The sequence below is a fragment of the Rhinopithecus bieti genome, unplaced genomic scaffold (genome assembly GCF_001698545.2).
Source record: "Rhinopithecus bieti isolate Rb0 unplaced genomic scaffold, ASM169854v2 scaffold_5260, whole genome shotgun sequence".
In the NCBI taxonomy this organism is placed as follows: Eukaryota; Metazoa; Chordata; class Mammalia; order Primates; family Cercopithecidae; genus Rhinopithecus; species Rhinopithecus bieti.
The window spans coordinates 7,481,265-7,487,910 of NW_016805896.1; the positions used below are offsets into that span (position 1 = coordinate 7,481,265).

Genomic DNA, 6,646 nt, shown 5'->3' on the forward strand with positions numbered 1-6,646 from the left:
TTTTTTTTGAGAAAAACTCTCCCTCTGTTGCCTCGTCTGGAGTGCAGTGGTGCAATCACAGCTCATTGCTGCCTCAACCCCCTGGGCTCAAGCAGTCCTCCCGCCTTAATCTCCTCAGCAGCTGGGACCACAGGTGTGCACCACCACAGCCAGCTAATTTTTTGTAGAGACAAGGGTTTCCCTATGTTGCCTAGGCTGATCTTGAACTCCTGGTTTCAAGCAACCCTCCCACCTCAACCTCCCAAATTGCTGGGATTACAGGTGTGAGCCCTCTGTGAGACTTTGACTAAAGGCCAATTACAGCAAAACAGAATCCTGCGGTGCATTAGAACAAAGACAACGAGGATGAATGAACCAGGTTCAAGTCCAGATTCTGCTGCAGGCAAACTTGTATGACATTGGGTGAGTTTTTCAACTTCTCTTTGCCTCAGTTTCCTTGCCTATAAAATGAGACTGAAAGTCGTGTCATAGAGTTTTTGTAAGGATTAAATTAACGTATCTAAAACATGCCTGACAACCTGTAGGCATCATCTGTTAACTCTAAATATTAAGCTATTTTCTAAGAATTTCTGTGCTCTTCTAAATTTTTTGGAATTGGAGAATAAAATGTAAGGCAGCCTATGCTTCTGAAAATTCTTCCTTCCATTTTCCATAAGTACAGAACACATTTTCATGAAAACGCACAGATTCTCAAGAACAGGGACCTTTGATTTGTTCAATGGTGATTCTCAAGCAGTAGGAACAGCTAGTCTGTAGTAGGTGCTCAGTAAATATTGAGGAGCCCTAATTAGGGAAAAGGAGTCAGGCTGGTGGAGGTAGCAAGGGAAAGTAAAGAGATAAAGCAAATAAGCTATAAGTCTGCCTGTCTTCATGGTCTAGGACATATAAACAAAAGAGGAAGCAGATGAGCTATAGGTCCGCTTTTCTTTATGGCCCAGGATAGATGGTCCTGCACAGATAACATACATAACTCACAAACTTCCTGCTTACCATCAGATGCCTCAATTTATCTAATGCCTTGGCTGACAGAAGAATGCAATTTAAGCTCTCTGCTGCCTTGGCATTATCAATCAAGCCAAGAACCATCCTATAAAATCTCTAGCAAGCCTTTGTTTCCTTGCAGTCAATCTCTCTTCTGCTGGTCTGCCCATTGCCTTCTCACAAGATATTTTCCTACTTTCTCTAATAAATCTGTGTTTCTTTACCTACAACTGCCTTGGTAAATTCTATTACCCCTGCACCACTGGCCCAGCTAGTCATCGCTCACCCGTGACAAAAATATATTGAAGAAATAGATGAAAATGTCCAATTGCCTCACATTTTGAAGAATAAATAGATGTATTTAGAAAGGTTATACCATGATAATTCCATTAAACCAAAATGAAGGCCTTGTTTGTCATAATCAGGACACTCAAAAAAAAAAAAAAAAAAAGTCCTCAAAGTCAGGAAATGTCTAATTTCCCTGTTTTGCTTCTTTTAAAATCTACACTGGGCCAGGCATGGTGGCTTATTCCATCACTTTGAGAGGCCAAGATGGGAGGATCATTTGAAACCAAGAGATCAAGACCACCCTGGGCAACATCGTGAGACCCCATCTCTGCAAAAAAAATTCAAAAATTTGCTGGGCACGGTGGTGTTCACCTGTAGTTACAACTAATTGGGAGTTTGAGATGGGAGGATTGCTTGAGCTTAAGAGTTCAACGCTGCAGTGAGCCATGATCACACCATTGCACTCCAGCCTGGGTGACAGAGCGAGACCCTATCTTAATCAAGCAAGCAATCGATAATCTTCACTGGAAATGATCCCTTGATGTATTAGTTTGTTTTCACGCAGCTGATAAAGACATACCTGAGACTTGGCAATTTACAAAAGAGGTTTTTTGGACTTACAGTTCCATGTGGCTGGGGAGGCCTCAAAATCATGGGAAGGTAAAAGGCACATCTCACATAGTGGCAGACAACAGAAGAGAGCTTGTGTAGAGCAACTACCCTTTTTAAAACCATCAGATCTTGTGAGACTTATTTATTATCAGGGGAACAGCAGGGGAAAGACCTGAGCCCATGATTCGATTACCTCCCACCGGGTCCCTCCCACAACACGTGGGAATTCAAGATGAGATTTGGGTGGGGACACAGCCAAACCATATCACTTGATAAGTGATATGTGACACTTTTCTATTCTTGGCATTTTAAACATCAGTGTGAGTCTTTTGGTGAGAAGGCAAATATATGGAGCACAGACCAGGTGCAGAGCTGACCCGCAGTAAGAAGACTCCAGAATTTTTATTTAAATGATAACAAATGAGATTAGTATATAATATGAACCCTGTAAACCATGTGTTTCACTGTCAAATGATCAAGGAGTAAACATTTTAAGTGCATTGATGGTTTGGTAGATCTTGGCATGATCTAAGGTATGTGGTTTTCTGCTGTGAATGGATGACTCAAATCTACTCCAACTGGATTATTACTGTTTCCCCAGCCCCTCCCACTCCTTTACGGATCCCACCCGTGGCAAAGGAATTAGCTCATTTCCAAATAAAAATTAGATAATTAGTGTGACGTATCAACAAATGTATAAACTGTATAAAGTTTCTCCTATTAAATCTTTCAAAATCTACACATATTACCACAAAATTTACATATACTGTGTGAATGACCATGTTAGTGTCATTAATACTCAGATATTTGTACCTGAATGAGGTTCAAGATGAGGACTAGGAAATCTTAGAAAATATCAGCAAAATATCAACCACTCAAAAGACCTAGGTTTATTCTTTCATTTACTATGACTTGGACCAACTATTTATACTCTAAATTTCAGTTTACTCATTTATAACACAAGAATGTTAATCCCACCTTATAGAAATATTGTGTTAAATGAGATAATGTATGTAAGAAAACTGCCACATAAAATATTAATAAAATGTTATTGTGAATAATAATACTATTTATGATATTCATCAATTTATTAAAAATATTTACTGAGGACTAAATATACATCAGGCACTGCTCCACCCTGTTGATACTAAGAGGCATTCATTTGACTCTAGAGAAAAATAAACTCTTTTTTTTGAACAGGGTCTGGCTCTATTCCCCCAGGCTGGAATGCAGTGGCACCATCTCAGCTCACTGCAACCTCGGCTTCCCAGGTTCAAGTGATTCTCATGCCTCAGCCCCACCCCCACCAAGTAAATGGGACTACAGGTGCTCAACACCACACCTGGCAAATATATACATATATAATATATATGTATATATGTATATGTGTGTATATATGTATATATACATGTCAGTGCAAAATAATTTTAATCAAAGGATTGTACATTTTCTTCCCACATATCCTGCCTTGTATTAGGAAATGACATTATGATCTATTTCATTACAAGTAAAATATTACAAAATATTTACAGGAAAATATTAAAAGTAACCCAAACACAAAAGGCAAGATGAAATAAACTGGCTTTTCAGAAATCTCTACTCCAGTGTCCACAGCACATAAGAAGACAGTCAAAACAAATAAGCAACTAAGATCCCCCTGATCACAAATTTCCAAAGGGGAAGAAACAGGATAAAGATAGTCATGTGAAAGGGAATGGATTTTAGCAGCACTGCTTCAATAACTGATCTATTCTGAATGAAATACCCTCTTTTATGTGCAGCAAATTCTGAACAAGGCTAAATTTTAGGATATTCCTTGAACTGAAATTAGAAAATACTCTGACAATGGAAGCAGCTCTTTCATCTAAGTTTAAAAAGGGCCTCTTTCTCCATGGGCTACTGTTGTGAACAGAGGCCTGTTCTGGCATCAAAAGCTGTCACAGTAGCCCTTCCATCTCTTTCATGAAAGCCTCATAGACATCATCCTTAGTTTGTACTGAGACAGGAACAGAAGGACCAGATTTGGGTGCTGCTTTGGCAAGAGGCACAGGAGAATTATCCTCTAACTTTCTTTGGGAAGCAGCAGTAGCCCTTTTATTCTCCCGACATACTCTCAATGCAGTGGGCACAAATCGAGTAACCTCTGCCTTGGGATTAGTGATCTGTGGCTTGGCACTGATGGTTGTTGTGGCTTTCTTCTCAGTGGTGGCTGCACTCGTATCATCTACCTTGGGTCACTGAATCAAGTTGGGTGGGGCACTTAAAACCCCAGGGTTTGGCAAAGGAGCTGGTGGCAAAAGTCCGGGGGGGGCAGATCCCAACGGGAGGCATCAAAGGTGGGTGCATCATGCCAGGACAAAATATACTTGCGTTAGTAAGTATATTTGCGGCCTGGCACTGTGGCTCAAGCCTGTAATCCCAGCACTTTGGGAGGCCGAGATGGGCGGATCACGAGGTCAGGAGATCGAGACCATCCTGACTAACACGGTGAAACCCCGTCTCTACTAAAAAATACAAAAAACTAGCCGGGCGAGGTGGCGGGCGCCTGTAGTCCCAGCTACTCGGGAGGCTGAGGCAGGAGAATGGCGTGAACCCGGGAGGCGGAGCTTGCAGTGAGCTGAGATCCAGCCACTGCACTCCAGCCTGGGTGGCAGAGCGAGACTCCATCTCAAAAAAAAAAAAAAAAAAAAAAGAAAAAATATTTGCTCTTGTATTTGGTATTTGGACTAAAAGCCAAAATGAGCTTATGGTGAAGCCTACAAACTCCAGGAATACCTGGAGGTGCAGGGGGAGGTATCCTTGGTGGGAGTCCCCAAGGAAGGGGACCAGGAGGCAGACCTGGAGGTGGACCTAGCAGAGGTAGTAAAAGTCGGTGGTCGTGGAGGTAAAAGTCAGGGTAAAGGCCGAGTCCTGGCATTCCAGGTGGTCTCAGGAGGAGCTCCTGGAGGCAGTCCAGGAGGAAGGTCCATAGGTGGCCTAAGAGGCCGTAATGGTGAAGCAGGTGGTGGCCCAAGAGGTAGTGGTCCTGGCATGGGTGGTGCTTGTATCTGAGAAGGAGGAACAGACTGAGGGGGAGTCTGCTGCTGTGAAGAAGCAGTGGATGTGCCATCAGAATGCGATTCCTCTTTATGCTGTTTTTATGATTCCTTTTCTGCTTCAGAGTCAACAGAATCATCTTCATCATCCTCCTCTGAAAATTCCTCTACTTCCCGTCCCTCCTCAGGGATTTCTTGACCTGTCATACGAAGCATCGTGGCTTGAAGAGGAGTCAGTTCCCTCATGTTCTTCTTTTCCTTCGATTTTCCAGGTATATCTGCAAACCATACACTCAGACCTGTCTTCTTTTCTTCATTGTTGTGTCTCTCACCATCATCACGGTGCACACTTTCTCAATCTGATCCATCGGCGTCACTGTCATCAGTACTGTCATCATGCTTATCTTGATCCATGTCCTTAGGATAGCCATCATCTTCACTGGTGCTAAAAACATCATCATCATGACCTCGCTGGGCAATTTCAGGACTACGTAACATGTCTTCATTTCACCTAGGAGGGGGAAGATCTAGGGCAAAACCCACTTTATGGCCATATATCTGCACGACTTGAGAAGGAGGTGGAAAACGGGGAGGAACAAGAAGTTTTCTGCCAGGGGGCAAATGTGGAACACCATGTCCCACGAAGAGGAAGGATAGAAACTGCCCAAGTTGGAGGTCCATAGGCTGAGGGTTTCTTAAGCATGGAGGGTGACTGGACACCAGGAAGTGGAATGTCCTGGATCAAAACGTTAGAAGGAGCCTGTGGCATATCTGGTGAAGAAATACTCTCCACATCCACATGCTGAGCATTCTCCACAGCATCCAAATATTGGTTAAGTTGAGCCCTCTTCTGTTCATACTCTATTTCTAGCTTTCTCAATTCTTTCTAAATATCTGGATTCTCTTTTTCATAGAGTCGTAGAATATGTTCAAAGGTTTCACGAAGCTATTTTTACACTTGTCTTTCTGTACTTTCTCATTTAATTGTGGCTGTTGCACTGGGTTAAACTCCATTTCATCCAATTTCTCCACGTCTCGGATCATCTGTTTGGGATCCTCATCTTTAAAACTGCAGCTGGAACCATCATGAGCTGTTTTTTGTTCTTCAATTCTCTCTTCTGGGCTTCCTTTCGGGCTTGGTCTGTGGGGTTCATACATTTTCCACTCTTGGTGGATGATGTAGATCTCCTTCCCATGTTGACAATTTGTATGACTTACTTGTTCGTTTTAAAAGAAAAAGAAAAAGAGGCCAGGCGCGATGGCTCACGCCTGTAATCCCAGCATTTTGGGAGGCCGAGACGGGTGGACCACGAGATCAGGAGATTGAGACCATCCTGGCTAACACGGTGAAACCCCGTCTCTACTAAAAATACAAAAAAGAACTAGCCGGGCGAGGTGGCGGCGCCTGTAGTCTCAGCTACTCCGGAGGCTGAGGCAGGAGAATGGCGTGAACCCGGGAGGCGGAGCTTGCAGTGAGCTGAGATCCGGCCACAGCACTCCAGCCTGGGCGACAGAGAGAGACTCCGTCTCAAAAAAAAAAAAAGAAAGAAAGAGAAAAGAAAACACTTCTGCTGTGCTCCCAGGACTGCGAGAAGCCAGGAGGGGGTGATTCCCAGCCTCTTTCACTTCTTAAGGGCCTTCAACTCAGCCTCGCGCTCAACCCCTCAGCCCCAGCATCGTGAAACCTCGCACCCCTCGACAGTCCTTACGTCATTTCCCATTCTTCTGTC

General features: G+C 43.3%; 1 pseudogene; it reads right to left on the reverse strand.

The window, feature by feature from the left end:
• Positions 1-3,801: 3,801 nt before the first annotated feature.
• Positions 3,802-6,112, reverse strand: LOC108530919 (WW domain-binding protein 11-like; annotated as a pseudogene).
• Positions 6,113-6,646: the final 534 nt, after the last annotated feature.